Source organism: Pieris rapae, chromosome 4, assembly GCF_905147795.1.
Source record: "Pieris rapae chromosome 4, ilPieRapa1.1, whole genome shotgun sequence".
Taxonomy (NCBI): domain Eukaryota; kingdom Metazoa; phylum Arthropoda; class Insecta; order Lepidoptera; family Pieridae; genus Pieris; species Pieris rapae.
In genome coordinates, this window is record NC_059512.1 from 10,714,049 (window position 1) to 10,729,473 (window position 15,425).

Consider the following 15,425-nt stretch of genomic DNA (forward strand, 5'->3'; position numbering starts at 1 on the left):
TGCATATTTATTATTAGTTGGCATTTATATAATTACTGATAACAACAATAAAGCCTCATTTATTCCCTGAATCATTCATCAATTTATACAAATGATATATGCATAATATTTTTATTGAATTATTTTTTTAGGACCTCTTATACAGTAAAACTAGTTTGTAATTATTTAAACTTAATAAAAACATTTTAGAAGGCAAACGGGCTGGAGGATCACTTGATGTTAAGTGATACCGCCGCCCATGGACACACACATTGCCAAAAGGCTTGCAAGTGCGGTTCTAGCCTTTTAAAAATCGGATACACCCATTTCTTAAAGGACCTCAGTCGAATTGCTTCGAATACTTCAGTGGGTAGTAGTTCGGTAAAAGTACATAAGACCTATTAGACTAACTTCTCCGTAATATAGACTGCAAGTTACGTCGGACACTTATGTTAAATATCATATAGCATTTGCCTGGAAGTGATCGCTTGAAAGCGATAAAGCCGCACGTTTCCCTCCTTTTTAATTAAATATTTTAATTGTAGAACATTTACATACAGAACAAAGTGTTAATAAATATCCTGTTAAGTAAATGAGATTAGTTTTAAATTACTAACTAGTCTTAAGGCTATATAATATTAAAAAAACTCACCAGAATAACCAAAATATACGGAACTTAATATCACGAGAAAAACCAATAAAGCCTAGTAAACTAATAAATATGAAATACCCGTTAGTTAGTACATCTTCGAATCTTGTTACAACGTATTTAGGTACATTCACCGATAAATATGCCGGCGGTAAAGGCAGAAACGATAAATTTACTAAAATTAAGACATATGAACGAGATCTAATCTTCCTGCCGTGATTTACGTTCTGAATAGATTTATTTTAAAAATGTCGCCTATTACCGATTTGGGCCACGAAGCTAGAGACGAACAATTATATATGAATAAATGAAATTAAATCGTTTATTTGCTAAGATGGTACAATTAAAGATATTAATTATAAAAATCCGCACAATCAGCCATACGTTAATGGGCATGCAAATGTCTTGTTAATTTTTATAATGACATATAATACCAACATTAAGAATTGGTGTTAAACTTATGATCTAAATACTCGCTCACGCTATAAAAGCACCCTGCCTTTAAAATTTTAAGGACCTCCCCTTGAAAGAATTGCACTTCAGTGATCTATAACTTCTAGAAAGGTGAATCAATTTTATCTTAAATGTTCTTAAATTAGAATTTTGAAAGTTTTGTCAAAACAAAAGCTTTCAAATATTTTCTTCTTCGTAAGTTTGTACAAAAGACTGATATCAGTATAAACATTGAAGTATCCTTTAAACAGACTTATTCTCACTTTCTACATTAAAAGAGGAAGACAATTAAGTGGTAAAGAGAAATTAAGAAACAGCTGATGGTATATGGCAGAGAGGGGAGACAGGTATCGCGAGAGTTGGATACCTTTGTCATATTTTTTAGTTATCTAAAAAGAATGTGATAGAAATACAAATCTGTTTAAGTGTAAAAGTATTATTATTATTATTCTTACTTTTAAATACCATGAAACACCATTTTTGAGAATAGCCACAAGTCACCTATATGAATATCCTATGAGTATTTAAAAAGCTAGTCTCTTGTTCCATGGCCTTAAAAAACATATCGTGTAGTATTACATTCTTACTCTATCTTCTATATAATACATCATGTGATAATACGCGATATCAAATTATTTAGATCGCTCCGAATTTGATACTACATTGTTTTTTTAGGTTTTAAACGTTCTTTATCTCTTTATTATGTTGGTATTGTTTGTTCTCGGCGATATGAAAAACGATTTAAAACTGTTTTTTAATAACGCAAGAAAGTGTGATTTGTAATGGATATTGCCTTCTACTAAATTCAATATATCGTATAAATTAATTGGCAACCTTTTGTCTACAATTGAAACGCACAAGATAATGTTTTTAATCAAATAACATTACCCTAGAACTAAACCTCTTCGGGTGTAAGGTAGGTTTAGGTTTTATTGGTTTACATTTTATTCTATATAGAACGTATGATTCTAAATTCAAAATATCTTCGAAACTACTTGACAACCAATCCTCTACATTTCCTTGTGTTGTTATAAATTGCTTAAAAATTAAAAAAAAAGGTGTGTGTACTTTTGTACACGCGTTAGAAGCTACACTTCTTTGGCGTAACAAGATAAAAATCTTTTCTAAAATTGTTTTCTACATTTGTAGAAGAAACGACACTTACAATTGAAAGGTATTTTAAACACTGAAAATTTATCGTAACGCATTATCTACGTAAATAAAGTCTATTTAAATATCACAAAAAATCTTAAATGTTGACTGAAGTTAGCTAAACTTCAGGGTGTCGGGTTTTGACTTTTGGGTCGGTGTGCGTGCACATCGTAAAAAAATACTTTCAACACTTTTCCCTAACACGCCAAATAATAACTTAAAAAAGTTAAAAAATATAACTTCAAAAGTATTAAACTGTCTTTATAAAAAAGTTTTTATATGTCAAAGAGTTCGTTGGCCAAATATATCTTTTGTTCAATATCTATTTCTAAGTCAATAATAATGACCGTAACGGTCCGTTGCGCCCCTGTGACGTCACGGGACGAACTCCAAAAACAGTTTGAAACGGTAAGAGTAATAAAACAATTACTTTATTGCCCCAATACAATTTAACGTTTTGCGCAAAATTTCTTTTCAAGGAATTCTTTTTTGCGAGTCGGCAGTGTTTGCGACTTTTTAAGTTTGTGCAAATAATTAGAGTTTTTTAACTATTGGGCTAATTGTTAGTGCAATTATAAATGGAGAAATGCTTATGGTGATCAACAGTTACTCTAGCGTTTGGTTTTTTGCCAAAACCGTTCATTTTTTTTTTACTTTCCGGCAACTTATAGTTGTGTAGGGTGAAAGCATTATTGCAATACTAAAGAATAAGAATATTCGGAATAAAATCGTTTATATGGACACGATTTCTGAAGTTATATTCAACATTAAATACATGTAAGACATGGTTTCTTTACAATTTTTTTTATCTAAAAATATCCTTACCTTAATAAAGTAGTTATTTTTAAATAATTAATAAAACTTGTCTGTGTAGCGTCCAGCGATATCTTTTAGGTTTTAAATTTTAAATGTTAGTAAAACTTAAAAAAAAACGGTAAATTAATACACGTGAGTAGACAATAGGATTTAATTGTTAGTTTAAGAAATTCACTATAAAGCCTAGACGCATCGCTATTAAACTTTACAATCGCAATCGTTTCATTAATCCCGTTCGTGGCAAAGTTCAAGCCCCACCATACAGTATAGCACCGGCGTTAGAGAGAGAGACGGCAATTCTCGACCCTATAAGTTAGATAGAGACAGTCATAGCCATAGATGTTGCGTTAGCCACGCCCACCCAAAGATCAAGCAAAGTCTACACCTCCGAAGGCATTCGTGCGCGCGCGCCGATGAAAACGCACGTGCTACGATTCATGATTTTCCAAAATACTCGCGATGTGTTGTGTTAAGATTATTTGTGACTGACTTGGTGATTTTGACACTTGTGATTCGATTGTAAGGATTCTGTGTGACTTTTACGGAGGCTGTGGAGTGAGTGGATTTTCTTTCGTGAAAACACCAAAGATTTAAGGTAAGTTAAATTTATTTTGAAGGGGTGGAAATCTATTTTCAAAACACTACCAAAATATTCGAACAGTAGTTTTTCTTAAATTTTCTACCAGATGTTATGTACTTTACTAAAAAAATACAATATTTAAAACAATACAATATTTCGTTTGTCAAAGATAATAATTAATTTTATATTTACATTTTAAATCAACAATGATACCGAGCTTTATAGCCAATATAAAACACGATTAACAATTATTAATAAACACTTGACATCATATAAGTAAAGTCAAAGTATTAATTGATTAACAACATAACGTGCCCTCTTTCTGTAACATTCTTGCTAAATTTAAAACAAATAATATGTAAAAAAAGACAAATAAACCCAAAACTTGCAAATTACTTGCGAATACATACCGCCATTGACACGTAAAGGTAAAAATAACGTTGACCCAAAAAGCGGTAATGTATTACGATTACGATCATAAAATAAAAATCAGAAAAGCATTTTTATATTATTTTAAAACCATTCAAACTTTTAGTGTAACAAATCTAGTAATCCTGCAAAAATCTTAAATCGTTATATATATAAATCGTTAAATTTAATAGACAGAAGATATTAAAATTACTGCCGCGTTTTCACATTAATGCTGTATTATTGTATTAAAGTATAGAAAAGTAATATATTATATTTTACATAAATGCTTAGGTACTCAAATTTTTGGTAAAGATGTTTAATGTATAATTTCAAATAATATATGTGATATTAAAATAATAAAATTGTTCACAATCGACATAATACATATAACAACTTCATAGGAATTAACTGCAAAATTATGGAATTAAAGCAATACAACGGATTATGCCTACTTAGTAAATTGATCCTCTATAATCTTCGTACAAAAGACTTCAACGGGAGTTCATCATTTTATAATCCTCAAGGACTGAAACTAATATAGGATTAAAGAATTAAGTGTGTAAGCAGGTAGTGGTAATTCTTTACATGTGGTAATAAAATTTTTAGGCAAAATTACTTTTGCTTTTTTTTTTTTTTGCAGTATCACAAATTTAATTTAAAATATTACCTGAAATGTTTAATTCTGTTCAATAATAATTAAAGTTCTGTTTCTGGTTACACCTTTTACCAAGACCACAATCATTTATTAATCAATTTGTCTATATTAATTATAGTACATATTATATATAATATAATTTTAAGAAAAATAATTTTAGATCATGCTATTTCATAAAGTCATATTCCACTTGCTATATTACTTATGATTAAATTAAGCGATAAACAATGTGAAAAATGAGCACAATACCCGACAAAAACATTTCTTATAACTGATACAAACAAGTAGGTATTTATTGCACAAATGTTATTGTTTCTATATATAAACGCAACAAATGCACCAATTGTTTCTTGTGACTTGCTTAAATCCAGCAGGGCTGAACTCAAAGTAATACAACTAATATATAAGATAATTTAAATTATATCAACGCAATAATAAATATATTTGAAAACCCTATAATAATATAGGAGTGTATACATTTAATAATAATACAAACTTGGATAACATTTCAGTATAGGAGCATTTGAACCTAAAAATCTTATCTACGATAAATGACAATTTAAGGACATAGATGCATGACCTCCTTTATTTAGGTTCTATTGAACAATTGACCATTATGTTCATAATATCGCGAGTTATTAAAAACACAAAGAAAATAAAAATATTGCATAATACATGTGTGGGAATTTTTCTCACGGACCTATGTTCACAAAAAGTGTCTTTCGAGTTAGGCTTTGAATACAATGACGATTGTCTTAAACCCAGTTAGGGTTCATATTAGTAACTTATCCAGACATATCTGCGCTATATTATTCAATATTTAAATTTATTAAATAGTTAATAAATAAACAATATTTAAGCCTGAGGCAAGGCATATGTTATACGCGCGCACATGCCGTATAGTCTTTAATTTCTCAAGATTTTAAAGCACAGAACGGTTACTAATATACTTAAAATATATAAAAAAAGCGATAAATCATTTCAGTAGAGACCTCTTACAAATTATATTAAGTCATCTTTTGGTTAGCTTTATTTGACAATTATTACTAAATAACAAAAGAACCCTTTTAGTATGTGCCTCATATTTCTGTATCTGTTTCAACATCATTGATTTTCATCAACATTAATCATTCGTCAATCTAATATGCAAGAAGATTATCAGCCTTCTGAACTTGATGCACGCCTTTGACTTTTTGGGTCTAAGGCAAGCCGATTTCCTCTCGAAGTTTTTCCTTCATCATTCGAGCGCATAATAAATGCACACTTTAAAAAAATCCATTGGTGCATAGCCAGGAATCAAACCTACGACCTCAAGAATAAAAGTCACACGCAGAAGCCACTAGGCTAACACTGTATAAAACAGTAAATAACAAAAATTCTGTTAAATATAAGTTCAATGGTTCAAATCGATCTAATAGCAATAGTTCTTAGATTGGCACGCGCCGGTGACACATTTACAACCATTCACTTTCTTCACTTACCACACTTATGATATTTAGCGAACCATCCATCAACATTTAGAAAACCTAATTGCTCGCTTTGACGTCCCGTTTGAAGAAAAGTCGTTTGTTTATGACGCAGGCGTAAAACGAAAATGAAACAACAAAAATAAATATTTACAAAATATATTGGCTTTCGTATAGCGGCGTATTATACTTTAACAAAAAGGAAAATTTAATTAAAATTGAATTGAAAATTAATGTTATTTTAATAATATTAATATATTAATATAATATTGTTGTGATTACTTACTCGACTCTTTAAATTTAACTAATTATTCTATAATATCTTACAAAAGTTATGCACTTAACTTATGATAGTCCGTGGAAAAAAGTTTTATAGTTCATTGTAAATGCGGTTAATAATATTTTGAATATAAGGCTATATTTCAAAACTTTCATCAACGATAAATTTTCAGATAAGCTTATATTAAAAACCTATGTTTAGTTATGATAAACAGAAGATATTCAAATTCAGATACAAGAATATATTTTATTTACCTCAACAGTAAATTATTGTGAAAATACTTAAGCAAAGTCCTTCCTTGTAAAAAAACTACAAACAAGATCGCTTAATGACATCTCATTGAGGCAGTCACCATCAATCCATTGAAAACAGGAAAAGAATTCCCAGCAGAAGCCTACTGTGTTAAAAATGCAGGCTTTTTCGCAGAAATGACAAAACGGCAAAAACAGCATCATTAAACGTATGTAAAAAACCATGTCGATCAATGTCTAGATGTAGAATTTTTGTTCGATCTAGTTTATTCAACGACTTGCGCGCCATCTAGGGACAATAAAAGTCATTAATTAGGCGAAACGATGCCTTTAAAAAGTTAAGTTATACTAATGTAATCTTAATTGCTATAAACATTACATTTGATATAATACGAATAAAACTAAGCTAATTAAAAATTTAAGTGTTATAAATTGCTCTAATCAGCTCGATAAATTAGTATTATGGTTTAAGTTAAATAGGTTAATATTTTAGGTTTTTCTTATATTTTTTGCTCAAGATATAAGGCTTTTTTTGTGTATTAATCATAATAATCGCATTAACTTTAAAATATATAAACTAAAAGATTTACTAAAATTTAACCTTAATTTTGACACCATTTATGTGTTTTTTCTCTTAAATATAAAATTAATGTAAGCTCTAAATACGTAATTTAATAATATTGTTTGATAATGCAGTAGATATGAATATTCACTGGGAACCACATTAGGTTAATAAAAGCAGATATATTTAAATTAATGTTATACTTTCATAATCTACTAATCGACGATTTGGAAGATATGCTTATTTTATAAATAAAATTAATATTGTTTTCGTTTACAAAATTAAAATATGAAAGGTTCGCAGCTGTTAACTTCAAAATTGTAATTTATAAGTATTTTTTTTTAATAGTCATTATGATAATTTTATATTGCAAATGACATGGTGTCTTAACTAAGATTTAAAAAATGTTTGACCAAACAAAATGCGATCTTTACTATAATCATGACATCATACCTAATTCTTGTAATACTAATACTGTCCACTCCAGTTCCCACGTGTAATGACGCAGAACATCATAATCATGTACCGTTCGCACCCAACCTGATATAAACGAAATGCATCATTTTATTTCATCTGAGAAACACGATGATGTCTATAACTGGAATCTAATTGACAGGCTAGCCCTTATATTACTAAGTACAGTGCTTAGAGAGCTTTTATTCTATTTTTATTAAATAATATGGTATTAAGCGTTTATCGGTTCTAAAAAACATTGACGGAAAATAAATAGACAAGATACACATTTGTCCTTAAATTTTAAGTAGAAATAAATATTTATCGGTTCTTAACATATTATACTTATAGAAAAATTTAATTATCTTAAAGTACTATAGTATGAAAAAGCCTTATTTTTAGCAATAAGGATTTTTTACATTAATTAAGATAGTTCTACTTGCAAAAACACACCGGATGCATTAATCGCCTTGAACTCAATGCAATTATATTATTGTATTAAGAAACAACACCAAGGAAAGAGGAATTAAAATATTACAATATAAACCAACCTCACCATTTATCAACTATATTTAATCCAGATGCGCAATAGTGACGGTTTTCTAAATGTCATCTAGTATAAAATATGCCAGAACAATTTTACAATCTTCCTGGTTGTTCGTAAAATGTATCAAAAGTGAACAACTTCATTGGAGTCGATCGTGAGCGCTCTCTGGGGTTAACATGCCATTCGGCCTATGTTTCGATACGCTAGGAGGATTATAAAATATCTACTAGGAATACTTGCTTATTCGTTAGAACCAAAATAAATATTTGCCTTTTGTTATCTTTTGGGTAAAATATAAACTAGTTTTATTTATTTATTTATTTATTTATTTATTTATTTATTACATTACATTGTTGATATTCGTTCTTAAATACAAAATACAATGATTTTTAATACTATTCCCATTTAAGCTATGCCTTGGGCCATTCATTTATAGTACTTAGTACTTAATAACATTTGAAGTGATGTTCCCCGCGTTAATTTCAAACTTATGATCTAGGTAGTCTAGTTTGTCGGTGTATTATTATCATACAATGTTTTCAAAGGAGCCAAGACAAAGATTAGTATTCTTATACTAAACACAGGATATATAGTAGTAATATCTTAAACCAACAATTTAATATTTTAATATAATATTTTATTACAGAATACAGGTACTACTAGATCAGAGTTTTATCTCTGCATGAATGTTAATGTCATTTTTGTTTAGCAGACTACATTAATTATTATAAATTTCCTGGTGCTTTATGCATCCACTTTGGGGTCTGTTAATAGAATCTCATTTTTGCAACTTCATGTACACTCAGCCTTATTTAGTTCTGAGACATTCTTGTTTACGATGCGAAAGTACTTAGATTTTATTGGTATTTCGTGATGTCTCCAATCCATAAGTGTCATTTATCAAAAACAAGACAACATTACCAACGTTTAGTGAATTTGTTTAAATTAAATGCAGAGAAGCAAAATAATCCGAAATTAGGCATTGCATTTGTGAACTGTATAATATTTTCTTGCTTTTAATAATCATGTGCAATTTTTACTTACTTAATTTTTTTTCACGTTTCAGATTAGTTTATTTTTTGTTCCTGTTTAGTTTCTTCTTAATAACTATATGTAATATGTATTTTTGCACTTCTTGTCTACCTTATGTAATTGAATACATTTTTTTCTTTACTCACGGTGGTTGCCTGGAAGAGGTCGCTCGAATGCGATAAGGCCGCCAGTTGCCCTCCTTTCTATTTAATTTTATTCATTTTTTAAATTGTTATGTAACAAAGTGTTAATAAATAAAATAAATGAATAAATCCAATATTTTACAACACAAATTAAAAAATATCCTAGAATTTAATAAACTTCTGTCATACATATAGTCTATTATTATATTATTTATTATATAGCTACGAACAACGCCTGATTAGATATGGAGAAATAGTATCATAAGTTAGGTTCTTATTGTGTCCATAATTATTTACAAAGACTAAATTCAAATAGGTAAGTAAATTATTTATTTATAAAGCCTTTACGAAAATGATGTATGGCTATTAAAAATATAGAAAATTGTTTTTATTTCTACCTTGAATAGCACCAACAATTCGAATTAAACACAATAATTAAAAACAGTTTGGTTCACACAAAAAGCACCTATTATATTTGACACCACAGTTATCGTATTTGATTGTCATAGATCATTAGTTAAAAGCAATTTATTTCCATCACTGATCTATCGGATCTTATAAACAATTAATTTGTTTTTACCGTAGGAAAGTATCAAATGTTAATTTATAACACAAGTCATTACACAATGGATTGAAATATGAATTATTTTTATAAGTAGCTCACAGTTTATCATTAATTATTGAATCTTTAAATGACTATTAATTATCATTAAGATCCTGTATTAGTCAGTGGTTTGAAATATAAACTTATGGCGATCGTTTGGGGTCACAATACAATATATTTTATTATATTATTAGGTTCTTCATTATTAACAAAAACTATGAGATATTTATTCCTTATAGCAAAGCTTGGCTTAGCCTTTAGTAAGACAGGCTTTCTTGGGATAAAACACGTGAATGTTAGAAATCCTTACTGGTGTAGACCCGACACAGGCTTCAAATATGACAGACAGACATAAAATTTATTAGAAACAAAACACACACATAACTCCGAAAATAACAATAATTAAATAATTAAAAAAAATGAGATAAAAACAATAAAAAGAATATAATAACAATAATGTTTTTTTTCCTGATTTGGCTCGTTTCAAATGAGTAATGCGTATGTGCTGTGACTGTAATTAGCCCTGGCTCAGCATTATGCTGAGGAGTAGAATGTTCCACAGCGCTGGTCACGTAGATTTGGCTGTCACCGTTCCTCCTCATACTTTATAGTAAAATACTTGTATTGTTAACTATTTACACGGGTATTTGATACACCTATCAAAGGTGAAAAATCTAAAAGCTTTCTACAAAACTTAAACCATACGACACACTAAGACGATTTCTATCATTCGGTTCGCATGACCCCTTACATAATCCGATCTCTAATTACATCGCACCGAAGACACCCGACCGACAAACTTTGGTTTGCCGCCGGCGAAGTTACAACAGCAGCCCGAAAACATCAGAAATCACAGTTAAATCACTTTGCTGGCTGCACCGCAGCTTGCCGTGATATTTAATTTGTCAATGTTGGACGTTGACAGGTTGTTATTACTATGCCTTTTTTAAGAAATCGTCTGCTGAGTGGTGTAACGGATCCTTATTTAAATGTCAAGTAGTCATTCAGTTTTCGGAGAAGTTTATGTTGATTTTGTTTTGTCTTACATGAGTTTACAAACGAGCTTGCTGGTTGACATATATTATGTACTTTTAATATTAACAGTAATCAAAAATTTTATGTGCCGACGATGTAGATTGTAGATTCTATTAGTTATGAAGGCTGTCGATTGATAGCATATATAGTTTATTTATAAAATAAACGAATTATCCGTTTCTTAAGCACTTTTTGCTCGGCATCACCACTGTTTGGAACCAGCTGCCAACTGATAATTCAGTCGACCCAATTCGAGGTTACTTCAAGAAAAGGGGACTTCAGGTTAGCCTCTTTCCTTTTTGACTTCTATTCCACAAAAAATACTACTCTATTACAATTTAATTACTTCCAACATACAAATTTACAATATTTACAACATTCTCAACTTACAGAATAATAATAATAATTAAAGTTGATTTATAAAAATTTAATAAATTGTTCGTTGTAGTTTTAATACTGGCAGCATTTCCATCTATTGCGAATCTATGTTAATTATGATAGACAATAAGTTGCTAGTGTTTGAAGTTTATTAAAAGCTCATTAAAATAAACAACATTTTCAAACAAAGCTTTTCATATATATGTACTTAGGCGCCGTTATGTCTACTTTGAAAAGGTACTACACATGATACGATTTTTAAGTGCCATAAATGATTATTCATAATAACGTGCACCTAAGCAATAACAATGAAAAACATTACTTCAATATATGGAATTCGATTAAGTGTCCTTCAAGAAAAGAGCGTTCCGATTTTTAAAAGGCTAGCAATGCAATCTCTTTGGCATCGAGAGTTTTAATTACTCTTACACTTAATATCAGCAAACAGGCCGTTTGCCCTGTATATATTTTAAAAAGACATATAACTTTAAAATAATAACTACCCCAAAGGACTCACTGTGCTCACTGTTACAAAATCAATTTTAAAAGTTATAAAATATACCATCATTTTGTGATTTGTTTAATGTGTGTAAAATTAATAAACCTCCATATTAAGAGCTAGCAAAATCGTCGGCGACAACTATCGTATCGTAAACGCTGGGATGTTAGACTCCCCGTACGTAATAAGTAGCAATAACTCGATTGACATTTGCTATAGAGTTTTGATTTTACGAGCGGCGTGTCGTGCGTTTCGTGATTGATTTTCACAAATAACACCCGAACACATTGTACTGTCAATCTTTTAAGATTACGCTTATATTCTGAGTGATTTCTATTTTGTGTATCCGTTTACAAATTGTGAAATTTTCGACTCGTACGGTTTCATCACACAAATGTCGTGTGGTGTGAGAGAGCAGGGTTTAAGAAATCTCACTCACAAAAGAAGTCAGAATACAGTATACTTAACATTGACTATAGGAATTGTTGTCCTAAATACTGTAAGAATTTTAGTGAAAACATAACTAATAGTTCAGCTGATACTCTAACTAACTAACTAACGCTAACTTGCAGTATAAATAAATATTGAGTTATTGTAACCTAAGGTTGATAATGAGCTTTAAAAACTAAACAAAAGCTCCGGAAGTACATTCAAATTCGCTACAATGTTAAGGTTTGAAAAATTAATTAAATTAATTAAAAATCCAGACAGATGTCGGAGTCGGTAACGAGACCTTTGTCACAGCTTTAGAGGTCACTCTTAATTGTGTTTTACACCAAAAAGAAACTGAAATTTGATTAACACCTTTTTCAACACTTGACTGTCATATTCTAAATGTTTGTTTAAATATTTTACCTTATATCTACTTAAGATATCATTTTTCACATACATACGCTTTTTAGAGTAATAATTAACTCCAATCTGATATTTGTTTGCGTAGATTTTGTGTCTGACAATAATATTGATATTTTCCATATCACCAAAAAGAAGTCAGGAAGTACTTGAAGAGGCGAGAAGACTCTGGCTTAGTTTAAGTAGTAATCTGAAATTTTAAGTATTATTTGTGGTTTAAATGTTAATTTCAGTTATCTTTAGTTTTTTGTGTATCTTTGTCTATTGCCTCACTTGTAACATGTAATCTGTTTTGACTTATCTGAATTGTCTTAGTGTTTTTATAGTATGTATATACCAAAGCTGTAAGATTGCTTATAATTAAATAAAAAAATGCGACCCCTTCAACAATAGTCGTTGTCAATTTACATGAAACAATACCTTATAAACCTTCAAACCTTTCTCGCACTTGGTGAAAACTATACAAAAATCGGTTAGGACACTTTTCGATTGCTTTTAGACGCGACCGCCGGTAAGAACGTTCACTTTTAGAAATATCGACATGCTTCCCCATTTTGTACTGGGACTGTTTACGGCAAATATAAATAAATCAGTGTTGTTTCACCATGGTCATATAATAGGCAAGGCAAGCAAGTAGGTGCGCAGCCTCCTGTGCCTGGCACACGCCGTCGACTTCTTGGGTCTAATTCAAGCCAGTTTCCTCACGATGTCTCCCTTCACCGTTCGAGCTAATGTTAAATGAAACCACTAAAGCAATACTGCTCAAATATATACGTCTATAAGATAGAGATAATAATATAGCAGTGTTAGCCTAGTGGCTTCAGAGTGCGACTATCATCCCTGAGGTCGTAGGTTCGATCCCCGGCTGTGCACCAATGGACTTTCATCCTATGTGCGCATTTAACATTTGCTCGAACGGTGAAGGAAAACATCGTAAGGAAACCGACATGTCTTACACCTAAAAAGTCGACAACGTGTGTCAGGCACTGGAGGCTGATCACCTACTTGCCTATTAGATTTAAAAATGATCATGAAACAGATTCAGAAATCTGAGGCCAAGACCTAAAGAGGTTGTAGCGCCACTGATTTATTTATTTATAGTTTATAAGAATACCAACATTATATTATTAGATGCTGGACTAGAGACAATCGTAAGTTAGTGAGCAGAAAATGGTGAACCAATTATGTAAACAATATGGTAATTAGCCTCACGCGATGCCATTACTGGGGCAAGATCAAGGTGCCGCATTTACTGCTCATGGCACGATAATGTTATATCATCCTTGCTAATTTTATTAATTTTTATGTTCATAATGTTATCGTGTTATCTAAATCACAGTTAGTTACGTATACACTTAAAATACATCAAGAAAAACAGACAGCTTTTTTTCTAAAAAAGAAAAGACACATGCTTCCAGGATTATAATAAAATTTCTTTTAAAATAAACTAAGTACTTCACTCATTACATTTATCCAGCGATGACACGTTATAAACAACTAATTAATTAATCAATTATATAGCGATAACTGATACCAACAGCTGATTTGAAAATTTTTTTTTTAATGTTTACGCTAAATCATCAAAAAACGTAACGCTATGAAAAATCTGGGTGTTTTCAAGTTGAAAATCATTATATTATAAATAAATAATAAAAACTTTTTTTTTTAATTACTCTATTGTCATACTATAATAAAACCTATAAGTCACTAATATTTATTTCATAAAATATTTAAATATTATTAATAAAAAACCGCTACTAATCAATGAAATAGTTCAACATTAAAAACCACAGTAGATAGAGGGTTCCCGTTTCCTGACTTGTATCATATTTTTGGCGATAACTTCCGAAACCGCTGGTACCCGCGGCTGAATTTAGTAATTGTTCTTCTTGAATATCTACGCTACAAAACAAATGTAAAGCACCGCTGGTCCGTGAATAATTACTTTACAAGTTCAAGGTTAGTTGGTATGCACTAAATTATAAAATCGCGCGTTGTTCCCTTGTAATCCAACAATATACTTTTAAATAAGTTTGATTACGCGAAATTATTTATGGTATTTGTGAAAACAACCCTATATTTTTTCAAATAAAATGTTTCCTAGTTTACGAGGCTCTAATGTTATATATTTGAAGCCATTTCAATATAAGGACTTTGGCTAATTATATAAATAAACAGTGGCAATACTCAGATTTCTGTACCTGTTTCATGATTATGGGCTATTAGGTGATCCTGTGTCCAATGCTAGTGCAATGCTAATAAGTAAAAATAATAAATAACTGAAGATCTAGTTAGTTCTAGACTTTTATTTTCGCTTATTCTTATGTCTTGAGTATGATCGAGATTATGATCGAGATTATGATCTCTTATGAGAACTGGAGCGCAACCTTTTTACACTGTTTTATTTATTTCTCTCAAACGTAGAAATAACTATAGATTTAACATTTTCACAATTTTGAAATATAATAACATATATACAATAGACATAGTAATAATCTAATTAATACATAAAATTCTCGCAGATATATCTAGAACTAATCGAATGATTTAACTACAATTTATTATTTAACTGTATATGTCGTAATATATTAAAGAATTGAAAATTGTTAAAAGTGCGCTGTCAACATT

General features: G+C 30.1%; 1 protein-coding gene across 1 annotated transcript in view; it reads left to right on the top strand.

Annotated features, from left to right (window-relative positions):
- Positions 1–3,459: 3,459 nt before the first annotated feature.
- Positions 3,460–15,425, top strand: part of LOC110995417 (knirps-related protein) — a 54,834-nt gene continuing 42,868 nt past the window's right edge. Inside the window, exon 1 of the mRNA XM_022262585.2 lies at positions 3,460–3,644. The gene's annotated coding sequence lies outside the window, so the exon portion shown is untranslated. The remainder of the gene's footprint in view (positions 3,645–15,425) is intronic.